At 41.2% G+C, this 14,183-nt stretch overlaps 1 protein-coding gene and 1 pseudogene across 10 annotated transcripts in view; both read right to left on the bottom strand.

Moving 5' to 3' along the window:
* BICDL1 (BICD family like cargo adaptor 1) overlaps positions 1-14,183 on the bottom strand; it is a 109,174-nt gene that overhangs the window by 39,635 nt on the left and 55,356 nt on the right. For 3 of the 10 annotated variants that reach the window (XM_074008032.1, XM_074008034.1, XM_074008035.1), the window contains exon 2: positions 11,893-11,931. The exons of the other annotated variants lie outside the window; for them this stretch is intronic. The gene's annotated coding sequence lies outside the window, so the exon portion shown is untranslated. The remainder of the gene's footprint in view (positions 1-11,892; positions 11,932-14,183) is intronic. 10 annotated transcript variants of the gene reach the window in all.
* Positions 6,523-6,618, bottom strand: LOC123567820 (small nucleolar RNA U13; annotated as a pseudogene).

Here is a 14,183-nt window from a genome sequence, read left to right as displayed (position 1 = left end):
TGCTGGAATTAGGCGTGAGCCACCATGCCCGGCCTATTATTATTAATAGGCATTTTATGTGGCTATAATATTCCATCAAGTATTTCCTTTACCATTCCCTTATTATTAGGCACATGGGATTTCCCCATATTTTGCAACTATAATGCATCGATGAAGACATGTCACTAGCGTAGTGGTAGAAGAACTTACCTGAGTAGAAGCAGACTGGACAAGCTTACTATATCAGCAAGGTAGATTAACACTCTTCAGAAAAGAAAACCTGGCCAGGTGGCTCATGCCTGTAATCCCAGCACCAATTTGGGAGGCTGAGGCGGGCGGATCACTTGAGGTCAGGAGTTCCAGACCACCCTGGCCAACATGGCAAAACTCTATCTCTACTAAAAATGCAATAAAATTAGCTAGGGGTGCTGGTGCACACCTGTGGTCCCAGCCCAGCTACTCGGGAGGCTGAGGCAGGAGAATCGCTTGAACCTGGAAGGTGGAGGTTGCAGTGAGTTGAGATCATACCACTGCACTCCAGCCTGGGCAACAGAGCAAGACTCTGTCTCAAAAAAAAAAAAAAGAAAGTTACGATTTTTTTTTGGGATTATAGGTGCCCGCCACCAAGCCTGGCTAATTTTTTTTGTATTTTTAGTAGAGACAGGGTTTCACCATGTTAGTCAGGCTGGCTTCAAACTCCTGACCTCAGGTGATCTGCCCACCTCGGCCCCCCAAAGTGCTGGGATTACAGAGGTGAGCCACTACGCCTGGCCTTACAATGTTTTATATATACAAATGAGGAGTCTGATAAACATACATGCGTTTATGAGCATACATATACTTATTCCCTAGCTCTGTCCTCTGAGAGCACCTAAATACAATGACACTCTAGTAGCAATACACACATAGCGCTCAAATCTTGCTTTCCAAATACCATTCTCTAATAAATGAACGAAGGCTCCTTGGAGAAAAGGCTAGTTTCAGGGTTGGGGCAGGAAAAATACAGGATGAGCCTAGAACATCTCATGGTACTGCAAAGTAAGAAAGTGCTTAAAAAATGATGGTGGCACATGAAAAAATGATGGTTGACATAGTAGTCAATCTGAAGGAGCTCCTAATGGCTAAGGCAAGGACCATTTAATCAATACACAAATAATGACAGTAATGGATTATAACATATAGGATAAATATTCATGAGTCTACACTGATAATTCAATCAGCAAACCGGGGGGGAAGGGCTCTTCTCCCTTACAAAATAAAGAAGAAATGATGAAAATAGAAGGCGCAGTAGCCCACGCTCTAATCCCAGCACTTTGGGAGGCTGAGGCGGGTGGATCACCTGAGGTCAGGAGTTCGAGACCAGCCTGACCAATATGGCGAAACCCTGTCTCCACTAAAAATACAAAATTAGCTGGGCGTGGTGGTGCATGCATGTAATCCCAGCTACTCGGGAGGCTGAGGCAGGAGAATCGCTTCACTTGAACCCAGGAGGCAGAGGTTGAGGTTAGCCGAGATTGCGCCACTGCGCTCTAGCCTGGGCAACAAGAGCGAAACTCCACCTTAAAAAAAAGAAATGAAAATCAGGTTGGCTGCAGTAGCTCACGCCTGTAATCCTAGCACTTTGGGAGGCCAAGGTGGGTGGATCATTTGAGGTCAGGAGTTTGAGACTAGCCTGTCCAACATGGTGAAACCCCACCTCTACTAAAAACAGAAGAATTAGCCAGGCGTGGTGGCGGGCACCTGTAGTCTGTAGTGCCCAGCTACTCAGGAGGCTGAGGCAGGAGAATCGCTTGAACCTAGGAGGTGGAGGTTGCAGTGAGCCGAGATTGTGCCCTGCACTCCAGCCTGGGTGACAGAGCGAGACTCTGTCTCAAAAAAAAAAGAAAAAAGAAAATCATTAGGCAAGCATCACAGTAATTGCTGCAGGCAAGACTAGAGAATGAATGCTAAAATTTGTGGGCAAAAGTTTCATGAGAAACAGGATATTTTCATATCCTCAAAATATCTCTCCATAAGATTGATTTATTAATTACAAAGGGAAAAATCATTTATCGTGGGGAGCCTGGCAAACACTACCTTAACCAAGCAGTCAACATCACAGGTCCTCCACATGATGTACTGAGAAGGGTCCAACTGTACTCTTGTGCTATTCTCGGCAAGACTGAATAACCTCAATCTACTTATGACAAAACATTAGACAAACCCAAATGAATGACTTTGTACCAAATAATTGATCAGTAGTCTTCAAAAGTATCAATTTCAAGAGAAACAAAGACTATTCAGAATGAACTCTCATCAATTAAAACGAAAGAGAGAGAGAGAAAGAAAAAGAGAAAGAAAGCAAAAGAAAAAAAGAAAGAAAGAAAGAAAGAAAGAAAGAAAGAAAGAAAGAAAGAAAGAAAGAAAGAAAGAAAGAAGAAAAGAAAGCGAGAAAAAGCAAGAAAGAGAGAAGAGAAAGGGAGGGGAGGGGAGGGGAGGGGAAAGAAAAACAAGGTATGCCTGTAATCCCAGCACTTTGGGAAGCCAAGGTGGGCAGATCACAAGCTCAGGAGTTCAAGACCAGCCTGGCCAACATAGTGAAACCCCGCCTCTACTAAAAATACAAAAAAAATTAGCTGGGTGTGGTGGCAGGCGACTGTAGTCCCAGCTACTTGGGAGGCTGAGGCAGGAGACTCGCATGAACCCGGGAGGTAGAGGTTGCAGTGAGCCGAGATCGTGCCACTGCACTCCAATCTGGGCAACACAGTGAGACTCTGTCTCAACAACAACAGCAACAACAACAAAACAAAACAAAACCCAACAACAACAAAGACTGAGAAACTGGCAGAGATTGGAGGAGAAAAAAGAAACATGACAACTAAGTGCAACATGGAAGACTGAACTGGATTCTGGAGCAGAAAAAGAACATTTGTGGGAAAACTGACAAAATTCCAATAGGTATGTAGATTAGTTAATAGTAGTGTCTCAATATTAATTTCCTGGTTTTGATAACCGCACTATGATTACAAAAGATGTTAACATTAGGGGGAGCTGGATGAAGGGTATTTGAGAATCCATATTATTTTTGTAGCTTCTTTTTAAATCTAACTTTTTAAAATCCCAGACTAGTTGTGCCCCCAAGACACTTAACAGAAGAAAACACAAATCCTCTTTGGAGGATGGTACCTTCAATCCAAAGATCAAATAATCTCCATAAATAGTTTTCTAATAAAAACAAGATTATAGTAAAAAAATTAAAAACATGTACCCATGGAAACAAGGACTCAATAGGAAGTACTGGTAGAAACAGATTCATAAAAACTTCAGATCCTGATATTATCAGATATAGATTTTAAGACAATGCTGCTATGTTTAGAGAAATAAAATATTAAAAATATCTCCAGGGGGCTGGGCTCAGTGGCTCACGCCTGTAATCCCAGCACTTTGGGAGGCTGAGGCAGGCAGATCACGAGTCAGGAGCTCAAGACCAGCCTTGCCAACATGGTGAAATCCTGTCTCTACTAAAAATACAAAAATTAGCTGGGTGTGGTGGTGCACGTCTGTAATCCCAACTACTTGGGAAGCTGAGGCAGGAGAATTGCTTGAACCTGGGAGGTGGAGGTTGCAGTGAGCTGAGATCACGCCATTGAACTCCAGCTCTGGGCAACAGAGCAAGACTCTGTCTCGGGGAAAAAGAAAAAAAATCTCCAGGGAAGAGGAAAATGTAAAATACAATCTTCTCAGATTTGGAAAAGATCCAAGATATCTAGAAATACAAAATACTAACTTAAAATTAAAAACCCAGGCCAGGTGCAATGGCTCACGCCTGTAATCCCAGCACTTTGGGAGGCCAAGGTGGGAAGATCACTTGAGGCCAGGAGTTCAAGACTAGCCTAGGCAACATTGAAAAACTCTGTCTCTAATAAAAATAAAAAAATTAGCTGCATGTGGTAGCACACAACTGTTAATCCCAGCTACTTGGGAGGCTGAAGCACGAGAATTGCTTGAACCTGGGAGGCAGAGGTTGCAGTGAGCCAAGATCATGCCATTGCACTCCAGCCTGGGCAACAGAGTAAGACTCTGTCTCAAGCAAACAAAAACAAAAAACGTCACAAAACCCAACAGGTAGTAGCAAAATTAAAGACTTCTAAGCATTAGAAGACATCATTAAGAAAATAGATCTAGGCCAGGCGAGGTGGTTCACACCTGTAATTCTAGCACTTTGGGAGACCAAGGCAGGTGGATCATGAGGTCAGGAGATCGAGACCATCCTGGCTAACACAGTGAAACCCTGTCTCTACTAAAAAACACAAAAAAATTAGCCAGGCGTGGGAGCGGGCGCCTGTAGTCCCAGCTACTCAGGAGGCTGAGGCAGGAGAATGGCGCGAACCCAGGAAGTGGAGCTTGCAGTGAGCCGAGATCACGCCACTGCACTTCAGCCTGGGTGACAGAAAGAGACTCCGTCTCAAAAAAAAAAAAAAAAAAAAAAAAGAAAATAAAAGAAAATAGATCTCTAAAGCTCAGACTGGGAGAAAATGTTTTTTTTTTTTTTTTTTTTTTTTTTTTTTGAGACGGAGTCTCGCTGTGTCTCCCAGGCTGGAGTGCAGTGGCGTGATCTCGGCTCACTGCAAGCTCCGCCTCCCAGGTTCACGCCATTCTCCCTCCTCAGTCTCCCAAGTAGCTGAGACTACAGGCGCCCGCCACCACGCCCGGCTAGTTTTTTGTATTTTTAGTAGAGACGGGGTTTCACCATGTTAGCCAGGATAGTCTCGATCTCCTGACCTCGTGATCCACCCGCCTCGGCCTCCCAAAGTGCTGGGATTACAGGCTTGAGCCACCGCGCCCGGCCTGGGAGAAAATGTTTATAACACATATATCTGACTTGTATTCAGAATATATAAAAACCTCTAACTCAATAAAAAGACATAATTTTTTATGAGCAAAACATTTGAACAAATACTTCAAAGACAAAAATAAATGAATGGCCAATAGGCAAATGAAGAAATGCTCCACATCATTAGTGACCAGAGAAATGTAAATTAAAACCGCAATGAGATACCACTACATACTCACAAGAAGGCTACAATTAGAAAGAACAACACCACAAAATACTGGGAATGTCAACAACTGGAATTCCCACACACTGTTGGTGGGAGTGTAAAATGGCATAACCTACTTTGGAGGAATAAAAAGCTTTGCAGTTTCTTCTTAACTTAATGGACAGAGTTTAAGAACACAAGTGACAACTGAAGAGAAAATTACCAAATTAGAAGACTAGTCAGAAGGAACTATCTACACTACAATACAAAGACAAAGATGGAAAAGAGAAGCGCTATGTTAGTATAGTCCCCGTAAGTTTAAACTGCAGTTCCAGAAAGGACAGAGTGAATGTGACTGAGGCAATACTTTATGAGGTAATGGCTGATAATCTCCTAACAATGAAAGACACCAATTCACAAACTCAAGATGCCCAATGAACCCAAAGCAGAAGAAATAAAAAGAAATCCACACCTAGATATATCATAAAGAAACTGCAGAACGCCAAAGACTAAGTAAGATGATCTTAGAAGATAAAAGATGACCTTTCCAGAGAAAACACTTGGTTCCCCTAATGACCACGAATAGGGCCCATATTAGCAGATCGCTTTAAAATAAAAAGACACAGATAAAAATGTAATATGAAAAGATATTTTCTTGCTGAAATCTTTTAGTAGTTCCCTATTACAAACAGGCACAAAAAGCCTTCCAAGGCCAGTCCCCTGCCAACCTTCTATCTCCTGTAACTCTGTTCCCTTTATCCTTGTTCTTTCCCTAGGCATGCTTCTTCCCTATTTTTCACAGGACTAACTCTGTCTTTCTAGACTTAGCTATAGCATAATTTCTTCCCAGAAGCTTTCTGTGCTCCTAGGCATTCCAGAGTGACCCTCCTTTGTGTTCTCATAGCACCCCAGGCACAAACTCTAGCAGAGGACATATTACATTTTATGAGTTATCTTCTTATGAGTCCTTCACCTCATCTGAAGCTTTTTAAGGATAGTGACAGTGTCTAATTCATTTTTGCACTCCCAGTAGCTAGTCCAGCGCCTGGCCGAGAAATGCCTGAACTGAAGTGAATGAAGGATCTTTCAAGGCTGAAACAAACTGTCCTTGAGAAATAAAAGTTTAAATGTACAGTAGGTAGCTACAGAATGAAAATAAGAAAAAAAATCCAAGAAACTAGAGTAGACACACAGACCCCAAATTTAAAATAAATGTCAACAAAAGTTTAATAAGCCTTTCTGTGTGGCTAGATTTATCCTAGGTACTAGGGATGAAACAGAGAAGACAGATCTGGTACCATCTTAGATTTCAAGAATGTCAGAGCTGGACCTTACCAAAATAAAAGAAAATCAGTTATCTGAACTCCTTCATTACACAGATGAAGAAACTGAGGCCCAGAGGAGATGCCTTGGTCAACAGAGCAAGTGAGGGATAGGTAACCAAATAAGATACCAATTTAGGGAGAAAGGGAAAAAATGGAAAAGCAAATCACAGGAAACAAGAACCTGTAATTTTTTCTTCCCACATCAGACAGGTAATATGCTGACATTATAATAAGGTTTGAGGAAGGCACACCTCAAACAAGTGTGAAAGCCCAATCATTATGAACTACAAAAATATCAAGGACCTGTAATTTTAACAGCAATGCACTTGACAGTGAAAGGCTAAAGAAGGAGAAGAAACTACAACAAAACTTAGGCTGAGCAGAATCCAGATGTTTGCAAATATGTATTTACAGGAAAACATTTTCTTTTCCTGTTCTCTCATCCTAGGCTTCAATTAGTTTGAAACTTATTTTATTACTTTAATTTCTCACCTGCTAGACTTTGAGCTCAAGCATTCAGGACATTTACTTAGCACATCATTGGTACTCAATGCATATTTGGAGAGTAAATGATTAACTTTTTTTTATTAGTATAAGTCCATTTTCCTTTCGAGTTCTATCTTCATTTAAAAAAACAGGTCATCTTCTTTAGACTGTGCACAGCACTACTTTGCTACCAAACGAAAGCAAACACATAAACAGCAATTTGTTCAACTGAAAAATTTGAGATTTTAACAAAACAATGCTTTGCATTGTTCAAGCTTATTTTATTTTTGTGTTTAACAAGTATCTGTTTTCTGAACAACCCAAAGTTTGAAGCCCGAGAAGGCAGACATTTGCCACATAGCCCACACTGAGTTCCTGGGTTCCTGAACCTTTATGCTGCTATGTGAGAATGGCTGTGACTGTGGGCATCTGCTGTGCTACCTTACTAATGCTACCTTAGTCCAGACATGAGATGCAGGCACATGAAACCCACCCTGTGCCCAAGATGTGTGTACAGGTATGTTCACTGAAGCAATGCTTCTGATAGTGAAAAACTGGAGGCAATCTAAATGTTCACTGTTAGCAGACTGGATTAAAAACATTATGGTGTATCAGTGCAATGAAAATGCTACACACATTTACCCCAACATGGAAGGACTTCAACAATGTAATGTTAAGTAAAAAAAAAAAAGCACGTTTGCTCCCACTTACATGCTATTATGTGCTTATATTTATTTAGGTGTATACATGCATAGAAGAATGCTTGTAAGGCTATTCATCAAAATGTAATCAGTAATATCACCTCTGGGGGATAAGATTCCCAGGAATTTTTACTTTGGATAAGTTACTTTTTAAATAATAGTTATTATTATAAATAATATTTTAAAATTACTGTTTAAATAATGTTTGAGGCCAGGTGCTCATGCCTATAATCCCAGCACTTTGGGGGGCCGAGGTGGGAGGACTGCCTGAGGTCAGGAGTTCAAGACCAGCCTGGCCAACATGGTGAAACCCCATCTCTACCAAAAACACAAAAATTAGCCAGGCATGGTGGCATATGCTGTAATCCCAGCTACTCAGGAGGCTGAGGCAGGAGAATCACCTGAACCATGCAGTGGAGGTTGCAGTGAGCCGAGATCACATCACTGCACTCCAGCCTGGGTGACAGAGCAAGACCCTGTCTCAAAAAAAGAAAGAAAAGAAAGAAAGAAAAACACCCCCAAAAAACTAAAAAACAAACAAACAAAAATAATGTTTGAATATTCTACTGAAGTACGTATTATCTTTCTTTTTTTTCTTTCTGAGATAGGGTTGCACCCTGTCACCAGGCTGGACTGTGCAGTGGCGTGATCATGGCTCACTGCAGTCTTGACCTCCCAGGTCTCAGATGGTCCTCCCCTCTCAGGCCCACAAGCAGCTGGGACTACAGGCACACGCCACCACACTTGGCTAATTTTTGTTTTTTGTTTTTGGTAGAGACGGGGTTTCACCAGGCTGGTCTCAAACTCCTGGGCTCAAGCAATCTGCCGCCTCAGCCTCCCAAAGTGTTGGGATTACAGGCATGAGCCACCACGTGCAGCCTGTCTCATTTTCTGATGCAAAATATTTCTTTATTTTTCCATCAGACTACTGAGTCATTTGGTATGCTTTTGGCTGGAGGTTGTATTTCTTAATAATCAGAAGAAATAAAGCCTAAGAGTTCAAGGCTACGGCAAGCTATTATCGTGCCTGCAAATAGCTACCGTACTCCAACCTGGGTGACACAGTGAGACCTCCGCCTCTTCAAAAAAGGCAAATTCATAAGACATCAACATCTATGGAGAAAGGCGAAAGAAAAAAAATTGTATTGGTAACATCAAACAAAGATCAGGAATTTCAGTAATAATGAGGCTGGGGAGAGTGATATAATAATCACAACGAATTTCAGAAAGTATAAGCTTAGAAAGATTGAGGGAGGAAAGGAGTCATTTGTTTTTTTTTCCTTTTTTTTTTAAAGGCCTTCAATTTTGAAAATGTACAAAGTTTCATGTCCCTGTGAGAGATATAAAGAATAAGACAAAATCTTCATTTTTTTTTTGAGACGGAGTCTCGCTCTGTCACCCAGGCTGGAGTGCAGTGGCGCAATCTCGGCTCACTGCAAGCTCCGCTTTCCGGATTCACACCATTCTCCTGCCTCAGCTTCCCCAGTAGCTGGGACTACAGGTGCCCGCCTCTGTGCCCAGCTAATTTTTTGTATTTTTAGTAGAGACAGGGTTTCACTGTGGTCTTGATCTCCTGACCTCGTGATCCACCCGCCTCGGCCTCCCAAAGTGTTGGGATTACAGGCGTAAGCCACCACACCTGGCCCGAGAGTGATATAATAATCAAAACAAATTTCACAAAGTGTAAGCTTAGAAAGATTGAGGGAGGAAAGGAGTCATTTGCTTTTTTTTTTTTAAATTTTTAAAAGACCTTCAATTTTGAACATGTATAGTTTCATGTCCCTGTGAGAGATATAAAGTATGAGACACAATCTTCATTCTTAAGTAGCTGAAGATGAGATGAACCCTTATGAAGCAGCCAATATAAAGCAAGAATAAATATTTGTATAAACTGGCAAGTGATTTGAGAAGTACACAAATAAGGCAAAAATATAGTAATTATTTTAAGGGAAATAAAGTACATAGCTGTACGACCTTCAAAAAATTATCTAACCACTCTATACCTCAGTTTCCTCATCTGAAAGATGGTGATTAAAAAAAACTACCTTTCAAGTTATTCTAGCATTAAAATGCAATAATATATATGAAATGTTTAGCACAGGTTAACTATGTAATATACTACAGCTAATAATTATTTATGATAAAGTGAAAATTCCAAATAGAATATTGGCTTTAGCTCAAAGGAAAACATGCAATTTGAGAGTTGAAACTTCAGAGATAATCTGGTTCAAAGCCCTAACTTTGCAGGTGATGAAACTGAGGCATGGGTCAACAAAGTTCAACCTGTAAAGATACAATTTGCATGAAGGTCCCTGCCCAAGATCACAGAACTTGTTAGCTCCTGACTCCCATTTCAGTTTCTTTCCATTTCATTACCCCTTTTTAAGTCAAAAACAAATAGTCACATATTGGATGATTTCCAGGGATGACAAAAACTCATCCCCTGGAATGAGGAAGGTCTGATGCTCTAACAATGTTATTAATCATGTGAGGGAATGCCTGATAAAGTCAATGTTTTCCTGGTCATACTGTTTACAGGAGGCATGTATACAAGCTACTATATGACATTCAGATGGTATACATCCACTAGATAGGGCCATGTTTAATTTTGTTTTATTTGAACTAATGTCTAAATTAGAGCACAATGAAAGTTTTGTTATTATCCTTTCAGTCACTATCAGAAACGTAATCCCCCAGCATCAAAGACCAGCAACTCCAGCAGCACCAACTTTAATTGAAAAAGAAAAAAGGACAAATGTTAATACTGCTTTTGTTTCTGGAAGAGGACTGTTATTCAATGTCAGATCCCCACTGCTGGTTAATAAAAACATTTCAGAAGTCAGAATAGATCTTTTAATTTTCTTTTTAAATGTTCTATGAGGACTCATAATAAAACAGGCCCCAGATACTTCCAATACACTACACTGTACTCGCAATTGGAGCTTTTCATTCAGTCTTTTTTTTTTTTTTTTTTTGAGATGGAGTCTTGCTCTGTCGCCCAGGCTGGAGTGCAGTGGCCGGATCTCAGCTCACTGTAAGCTCCGCCTCCCGGGTTTACGCCATTCTCCTGCCTCAGCCTCCCGAGTAGCTGGGACTACCGGCGTCCGTCACCTCGCCCGGCTAGTTTTTTGTATTTTTTAGTAGAGACGGGGTTTCACCGTGTTAGCCAGGATGGTCTCGATCTCCTGACCTCGTGATCCGCCCGTCTCGGCCTCCCAAAGTGCTGGGATTACAGGCTTGAGCCACCGCGCCCGGCCCAGTCTTTTTTTTTTCTTAACCAAAATGACACTATTCCCTATGTTAACTTAATGGCCTGGCACTTTGCACTAATTCCAACATGGATGGAACACTACTATGCTTTGAACTGAGGATACAGAGACAAAGAAGACATAGTTCTTGTGGAAAACTCAAGGTCTAAAAAGAACATAGTCTCTTCTCTATCAGTTACTGTACTGTGTGACCACAGGCAAACTGCTTAATTCTCTGTGTCTTAGGTTCTTCCCTTACATTTAAGAGAAAGTAGTACCTACCTCACAAGGTTGTATTACTGAAATAAATATATGTAAAGTGGTTGGAACAGTGTCTGGTACACAGTAGGCAGTACATGTATTAGCTGTTGCCATTACTGTATTCACCTTCATCATTATTATAAGCCAGCTCTAATAACCTGAAAGATCAACTCTGACTTTAGAGCTGATGTTTAAGTCACTGGCACAGAAAAGTCTAACAGATTAAATGTAAATAAGAGCAGACCTTAAAGAGCCTGAAGACAGAGCTTAAGAAAATCTGGCACAAGGACTGATAGAGGGTAGAGAGAAGGACACCCCTAACAGGCAGAGCTGTAAGGAATTTAGGCACTTGCTTTCATCCATGAATGGTAGGTAGTAGTAACAGAGAGGACTTAAAAGGTCTTGCAGCTAAATGGAGAGAGTGGATATGAAAATGCAGCCAAGCTAAAATGATTACCACCCAGCTAAACTGAGGCACTGCATAGTTCCTAAGAACATGTCCACCTTGGAAGGGGCTTCGGTTTCTTCAAGGGTGGAAATACTATGACTATCTTGGGCTTCCTGGAATGTGAAATGTTTATACTTTCAAAAGGAGATTTCATGAAAATTTTTGGAAAAGAAATTGAGAACCTTTTCGTAATAAACAGGAAGGCTAGGGGAAGATGGGCAGTTGGAATGACATTCTACTCAACAAACTTTAACTTAGAACAGGGATAGAAATAGACTGGGGTGTACCCTGAGGAGCCCTTCATTGGAGACAAGTGATGACACAGGGACATATTCAGCATTCTCTCAGGAAAGAGCAATCATGTCTAATCCTAATAAAGAAAACTGTAGCATTTTTAATACTTCCCCCGTTACACCCCGCCATCACCTGTTTTGGTCACATGGCTCACCAGGAGACTTCTTAGACCTAAAAAGAAGGTTACAAAGTTAAAATGTTCTTGTTTGGAACTGGAGAGGGTTAGAGAAAAACTGTTTTCCAAACTGGTGGTCACTTTCTTCTTCCCACCACCATAAAAACAAGACTATTAATCAAAGTATGGCTTTTTCTTCCCTGAACATGCCTCTTTGACTCTGTTCACAATATACCCTCTTTCGGAATGACTTACCTCAAATTTTCACCTGATAAATTCTTAACCTTAACAGCCCAGTTCAGACATAACTTCTATATCGCCATTGTAAGATCCCAGGGTAAAATGACTACATTATTTGCAGTGCTGCAATACTCTTACTAGAGAACTTATCACACACTCTGTTTAGTTGTCTGTTTTCTCTTAGACTGGAAAGGATTTAAGGGCAGAAATTATATCTCCTATTTATCTTTGTTTCCCTAATAAAGTACATGGCACATGGCAGGTATCCAAATGCGTACTGTATGAAATAAAATCTGAACACCTTAAGTGAGGGCTTCTTGCAAAAGTCAAGCTATGACTGTAGAAAATAGAAGTGGGATTAACTTTAAGCCCACAAGTGCCTCTTTAGCAAGGTTCCACCGGGATCACCAGAGAATTAATGAGATAATTCCCTTTGATTTACATAGCCCATCCCTAGGAAAGGGCACTATTTCCTCCTATAGGTCATCTCCATGGCTCAAGTAGATTTACTTAGCCTTTGATGTAAATTACACATGACTGATCCATGGATTTGCTGCTCAGTGTTTCTACCTATACCTCACCCTGCTTTTGCATGTGGAATCTTTTAATACTCAGAACCCAGGACTATTTTCCCCGTTCCCTTTACAAACCTCACTAAAGTCTTTTCTTTTATAAAGTCATTCTCATTTGATAAAGAGATGGATTTGAAATTCTTTTTTTTTTTTTGGAGCTTATCATTAAATAGGCACGCCCCAAAAAACATGTACATGGGAGTAGGCTGTAAATTCAGACTTCTTTCATCCTGGAAGAGAAGCTCTTCTTCTGTTAGTCTGGGTTGAATTCAACAAACTAAACCCAAGGAAAAGGAAGATGAGTATTATTTAGCATTTTCTAAGTCCAAGCACTGCTCTAGGTAACATACATATGCTATTTCATTTTATCTTAACAATGCTGCAGGATAAAGAAACTGAAGCTAGCCCAGATTAGGTCACATAATTGAGGTCACTTAGCTAGTAAATGATGGAGCTAGAATTCAAATGTAGGTCTGATCCCAAAGCCAATGAGAGTGCGTGCTACTATACCACCACACCCAAGATAAAACACAGCTCTTTTGTCCACTTCTGGTTAGGTTTAGCAGAAAAATAGATACCAGGTTGGTACTTCTTCCTGAATGCTTTGAGATCTCGTTTGTAATTTATCTCCAGCCCTCAGCCCTGACCACTCCTCTGACTTAGGTTCTTTCTTTCTTTTTTTTTTTTTTTTGAGGTGGAGTCTCGCTCTGTTGCACAGGCTGGAGTGCAGTGGCACAATCTCGGCTCACTGCAACCTCTGCCTTCCGGGTTCAAACAATTCTCCTTCCTCAGCATCCTGAGTAGCTGGGGTTACAGGAACCCACCACTAAATGCAGCTAATTTTTGTATTTTTAGTAGAGATAGGGTTTCATCATGTTGGCCAGACTGGTCTCAAACTCCTGACCTCAGGTGACCCGCCTGCCTTGGCCTCCCAAAGTCCTGGGATTACAGACATGAGAGACCGCACCTGGCCTGACTTAGGTTCTTAGTATCTAACTGCCTACTTACCACATCCACTTGAAACACTAATGTGCGTCACACTCAACATGTCCAAACCTGAACTCCTGATTTGAGGGCCTCCACCCAAACATGCTCCTCCTTGACTCTTCCCTTCTCAGGAGATGGCAACTTCATTCTTAGGAGTTTTGGTCCCCAAACAGGAATCATCTTTGATTTTCCCCTCACAACCCACATCCAACCCAGCCACATATCCTGTGGAAATAGGTGCTATATGATATTTATTAAAATTAATATCCAGGATGTTAGCATTTCCCCCCACCTCCACTCTCCCATCCTAGTCCCAGCCAGCATCGCCACCCATGAAGACTACTGACTATGCAGCCACCTACTTGGTCTCCTGCTCCTACTGTTGCCCTCCTATAGCCTACTTTTTGCAGCAGAGCAATCCTCAGAAACCCAAGTCAGACTGTGTCATTGCTCAAAACCCTCTAGAAGCTTTCTTACTCAGAATAAAATATAATAAAGTCCTTACCATG

Source organism: Macaca fascicularis, chromosome 11 (genome assembly GCF_037993035.2).
Source record: "Macaca fascicularis isolate 582-1 chromosome 11, T2T-MFA8v1.1".
NCBI lineage: Eukaryota > Metazoa > Chordata > Mammalia > Primates > Cercopithecidae > Macaca > Macaca fascicularis.
Note: the sequence above shows the minus strand (reverse complement) of the source record. Positions and strands in the feature narration are given on the sequence as shown.